Genomic DNA, 6091 nt, shown 5'->3' with positions numbered 1-6091 from the left:
CTCCAACACTATGAGAAATGGTACACATGGCTAAAAGTCTGTGTAGATTAGCTGCTGTGTGCTATTTATTCCCTAGAACTAGCATGATTTATGTAACAGATTCTGAATTTTACTTTACGAGCTAATTAAATAGCGCTTTAGGATCCATGCACCTGGTCACTTTCTGGGAAACAAACAAAAGCAGTTGTGAAAATCCATCTCAAAACAGTATTTTACTAAGTATTCAGGTTCTTAGTATTTAGAAAAATTGAATGAATCTTCAGTCTTCTAAATGTCAGAATGATTGTTAATCGTTTGAAAAAAAGTTAAGCACCAAATTTTCAAAGCCTTAACTGAATCCCCATTTTTGTCAGTGCAGTTTTGCATCGGCAGTTATTTGTCCTCACAGTCTAGGTCCTTCTGGGCTGGATCCTGCAAGTTGATTTCAACAGGTGCACCTCTGCACTTGCCTGAAACCCCTTGACTTAAGTAGGGCTGAGGGTGGGCCCTGGGATGAGTCCAAGTGGATCCATTTGCAGGATCTAGTCCTTAATTTTTAAGTGATTTAAACTGTAGTTCCAAAAATAGTGCTCAGTGACTTAATTTGTTCCAGTATGGCCATGTTTTGTAGTCAGCTTAAAGAAAAACAGGAAAAAAAAAACAACAAAACAGCTAGATCTTTGGATTGGTTTTATACTCAGAGTATTAATAGATTTGGTTTTTTTGGTTACCTGATGACTGCATTTATTGAATTCATTTTTTGAAGTTTACTTGTTAATTTTTGTTATAAAATACACTTTATCTTCTGATGATGCTACAGGTAACGTATGACTAGAAACAGAAAGATTCAGACCCAATAATAGGAACATAGTAAGACATACTAAAGAGTTTATTTGGTGTGGTACTGCCACCCACTACAGCGTAGTATACATTTTACATGTTGTCAGCAAAAATTCTGATTGGCCTTCATATTACATCTTGATAATGGGTCATCTGAAAAACTAGCTACTTGGAGCCCTCTGCTCCCATCCTGTGAGAAGCAATTAATAAACAAGCCCATGGAAGCTGGAGGATGCAGCACCGACAACAGCACCCAAGAACAACCTTGTGTTTAACTCTGGAGTGTTAGTACCAGGGAGCAGCTGCTCTAGGTCACCTGTTTCCCAGGAAACCAAGCAGATCTAATTCATGGAAATATAGCACTTAAGTTTACTCTGCTTCTGTACCCACTTCTGTCTGCCAGCGGAAGTGGGGGGCATTGTTGCAGAAGTGATGGACTTCTGCTGTTTTGGAACTCCAATGCATTTAGAATCTGTACACTGTTACTCCTCCCCACTAAGATAATGGAGCATCAAGGGAGAGGTGGGTGCACCTCAAAGATCCACACTTCCTGCACGGGTGACATTTCCATCTTTGAGTAGTGTCCCTAGGGATGCTCTACATCAGCAGTATCCTAAGGAGTAGTATCCCTTAGTATCCCCTGCTTCAGAGCAATATTCCTCTAAGGAGACGGGGTCCAGCACTAAAGACAGTACTGCAGAGCCAAGAGCCACATTGGATCTGATGGCACAGAGCAGGGCATAATTCTTTGAAAACAAATGGACAGAAATCCAAGTAGCTGCTCTCCATATCTCAGATGCTGCAACATTCTTCAGAAATGCTGTAGTTGTTGCCTGGGATCTGGTTGAATATGCCCTGCGGGAGGGCTGAGTGCCTGCAGACTCATAAGAGATAGATTATAAAACCTGATACCCATTTTGAAAGCCTTTGAGCAGAGATAGGAGCCCCTTAGATGTATCTGCAAAGGAGATGAAGAGTCTAGGCGATCTCCTAATTGCTTGGTCCTATCATGGTAGAAGCCCAAGGCTCCTCTAACTTCCTGTTGAACTATGAGGTTTTGGAAAAAATACTGGTAGATTGGATTTTCATCTTAGTCAATGTAATCTTTGGTAGGAACCTAGGATGTGGATGTAAAGAAAACTTACAGTTGAAGATCATCATAAAGGGGGCAGGATCTGCCATTAAGGCTCCTATTTCCATGACCCTAAGGTCAGATGTGGCGGCAATGAACAAGGCCATCTTCATAGGTGCTACACTTACTTACGCAGCAGCTGGGCAGTTGCAGTCATCCAGCTGTGTAGGAGCAGTGCTGGTGTGTGGTGTGTGTGGTGCCACACACAGCCCACAGCGTGTGTGTGCAGCATGCAGCATGTAGCAGCAGCTGCTGTGTGATGCACATTGGCAGCATATCCCAGCAGGCAGCTAGTCACGGCAAAATGAGGGGTGGGGGTGGAGGGTGGTGGGGGAGGGGGGGAGAGGGGGGAGGGGGAGAGAGAGAGATTTTTTTGTGTTTAACTGTGTGTTTGAAAAAAAAGAACAAAAAATCAGAACTTAGTCTTAACTCTTTTTTCTTAAAAGCCTGCAGCTCCCCTGCTGCTCCCGCTCCTCCCCCCTCCCTGCCTGCCTCATTGTTTGATTGTTTGTACACATACAGACAGCAACAGGACACACTGTGTTTTTTTGTTTTTTTTTTTTTGCTCCGATCGTCCCTTCTGCTCCTTTCTTCCTCCCTGCTCTGCCTGCCTTTGATCTCTCACAGCCAGGTACAGTTAGCTCCTGTGTTTGCTGTGATTGTTGTTTTTTTTTATTTTTAGTTCAACGGAGGAGAGAGGATAGGTTCTGTTTTTTTTTTTCCCTGCCTGCCCCCTCATTTCATTTTGATTGTTTACAGCAGATGATCACAGCAAACAGGAAAGGAGCTCTGTTGATCTCGATCTCATTCTCATTCACAAAAAAAGAGAGAGCTGCATAACAAAACGAGAGAGTAATTTATAAAAGCATTCTGGGATACACCTTATACCCTGGAGGCCAATCACGTGTGTGCACACTTGATGACACTGCAGCTGCAGCACCAGCTGGAATCCTATTCCCATGCTGAGTGGTGTGCAGCACAGCGCGCTGCAGCCAGGCTGCAGCGCTGAAGAGTGCTGCAGTGGTGTGTGGCCACTTAACAGCGCTGGCTGGTGGAGGCTTTCCAGCGCTGCAAATCGCCAGTGTAGCCATACCCATAGATAATTTAAGTAGGAAGCAGGTCATCATTGGTTCTGTAGCGGGGTGACCACCCACTCCAGCCTGGAAGGGGTTGGAAAAGCCCTGCAGAGGGCAAAGTAAAACCCTGGCTGATTGGGGGAAGTGGCTGCAGCTGGGCCACGCCCCAAACTGAGCAACAGGGCCTTATAAGGCGGCCAGGGAAGCCAGGAGCAAATAGTCTCTCTCTAGCTGTAGAGTGAGATGGGCCTGGCTGCAGGGAGCTGGACACAGGGTACCTGAGTGAAGCAGGGCTGGGGAAAGGCAGAGGCGCTCTAGCCTGGAAAGCCCTAGGCTGTGGCCTAGCATTGGGCTAATAGGTACTGGAGGTTGCAGGGGACAGCCCAGGGGTAGGCCAAGGCAGCAGGTCCAAACCCATCCTTGCCAGTGATGAGTGGCTGATACTGCAGTCTGCCCCAGGGCGTGGAGGCTAGACAATGACTGGCAGTAGCCATATACTGAGGTGAGGTGGGGATAGAGGGTGGGGGTTTCCCTGGGGAGGGGAGACCTTAAGACCGAGGGGGTTACTGCCAGGGGGCAGCACCCCATGTAAAAGGGCACTGGGTCCAGGGAGGGACAAGGGGGCCAGAGGACAGGCAGATCACCGGCCTGCAGAGGGTGCTCTGGCGCTCGAATGAGCTAATTCCCTGAGAGACCAGCAGGAGGCGCTGCAGGGGTGAGTCCACTTGTCTACAGTTCCAATGGAGTTTTTGTGAGGTAGTTGAGAACCAGGTTGAGGTCCCAAGGCTGGGTGGGGTGTCTGACGTGGAGGAAGAGATTACCCAGATCCTTAATAAATCTGGACGATACTGTGTGAGCAAAAATGGCGAAAACCTCAATTGGGGGATGAAAGGCTGAAATGGTGGGGAGGTACACCTTGCCCAAACTGACATAACCCAGAGATCATCCATCCATCTAGGATGAGGGAAAGGAGAACCAATTCAGGTCTGAGGTAGCGATGACCGCAGCAGTGGACAAATTTCTTCCATTGCTGCAGAGAAGTAGTGTGGGTTGATGCTTTTCTACTCTAACACCTGCTGTTGTCTGGTCACCCTACTTCCTCCACCAGTTTAGGGAGTTCTTTACATGCAAGTGGACCATCACCTGCCTGTCCCTGCTTGGAGACTAGGTAGTTCTGATCCAACCCTGGAAGCAGCAGAAGTGTAGCCTTGCATGACTGGCCACAGAGATGCAAGCTGCCATAGGGCCCAAAAGTTGAAGACAGTTCCTTATAGAGGTCTGAGGGCTTCTCTGAATAGTCCCTACTAGACCTGACAAAGTTGTAAATCTGTCCAAAAGGAGGTACACTCTGGCTGTCAGAGAGTTCAAGTATGGCCCTATAAACGGTATCCTTTGTATGGCTACCAACATGGATTTATTCACATCCAGCTGTAGGCCCAACTCTTGGTACAGAAAGAGACTTTCCTGCCTTCTAAGGTAAGGATAGGTTTTGTTCAATAATAAAGGTTTTGAAACGTATTTAATGATTAATACTAATTGGTGGAAGAAATGAAACGAAAACTCAGTCCCTTGGCTCCCAGCCTAAAGGGCCTTCCCTGAAGCCAAAGGGTTTTTTTTTTAAATCAGAGAAAGTACCAGGAACAGGAGAATCTGTTTTGTCTCTGTCCCATCTGGAGCTGGAGCTGTCCTGTGCGTGTAGCATACTTATTTGGCAGAAGCCTCTGAAGGAAAGAGCGAGCTGAGGACATATGCAGTGCTAATTGGAAAGAAAATTGAGTATGTGTCAAACAAAATCTGTACATATGTAAATTGTGATTCTCCATGGCTTATGAGGCAAATTGGAATACATTTTCACATGGACAGTGAAAGGTACATACATCCCTGACCACAGGTCTTTTCTGCAGCATTTCTAGTTCCTGTGCCAAACCAGCTGTTCAAAACAAGTCAGCAAAAGGTTTTATTTTTGGCAAAATGGTCTATTTTCAGCAATGTAACAATGAAACATCGTTAACAGGGATGACTAAGTGAGACGTTACCGTGTATTTTTTTGCTCAAATATGAGAATTCAAGAATAGTCCAGAAGGAAGACAGGCAATCCTTAAAGTATGAAATAAAAACGTTTACCAACCTGAAGATCCTGCATGTTCAGACATGTTCCTTTCATCTTCAATGCAGCTTCCTCCTGAGAAGGAACACTTCTCATGATGTTGTTTCATTCGGGAAACCAGGCCTTGCATTTCTTTGTTGCACTGTTTGCATTTTGCATGCATGCCTGTCTTACCCACAGGTAAAGAAACTTCATTAAAATATTTCCAAACTGGGTCTCTTTTACGGCCTGCTGCCATTATAGGTTTTCCCTTCTAGTGAGAGAATGGTATGGTAGATCTCAAATCAATGAAGGCTACACTCAGAAAGACCTCAAGACTTCTGGAATATGTTGCTCAGTTTCACTTTTGTTTCTACTGCCTGTCCCTCCCTTCTCACATTTATCTCCAGACTTCTCCTCATCCAGATCTATTCTGCCCCCAGCAATCTTCTATTTACGGAACTTTTTGAAACTTTGCACTTTTAGAGACAGGTAATGGATTGACTCTGTACACAAATTTTCAGAGGGATAATAGGGTTGAGGTCTGTTATTTCTCACCTCTAGATATTGTTTTTAAATATATATTTAAAAACATTTTTGCTGTTAAACAAGCATGTTATCTCTGGAGACACAAATCCACAGTTTGAGAACTGCAAAACTAAGCATCTCTGATGGTATCTTCTAGACTGAGCACTAAGTCCCATTGGGTAGATAGAAAGATTAACCTAAATAATCTATACAGAAGCCCCTGGAACCCCATAAGATTGGGTCCCTAATCCATGAACTATTGGAACTCATTTACAAAACTTTTCTTAACCATTACATGAATATATTGTCTCATACTATAGAACTAGAATTTATAATCCCTATTCCATGATGAGATATCTTTGAGCTATAATGTATCTTAATTAAAACTATCTTTAGATAATGCTTTTTGAGGAAAAAGCATTTTATCAAAAAATCTGATTTAATAAAAAA

Source organism: Mauremys reevesii, linkage group 6 (genome assembly GCF_016161935.1).
Source record: "Mauremys reevesii isolate NIE-2019 linkage group 6, ASM1616193v1, whole genome shotgun sequence".
Taxonomy (NCBI): domain Eukaryota; kingdom Metazoa; phylum Chordata; order Testudines; family Geoemydidae; genus Mauremys; species Mauremys reevesii.
Note: the sequence above shows the minus strand (reverse complement) of the source record.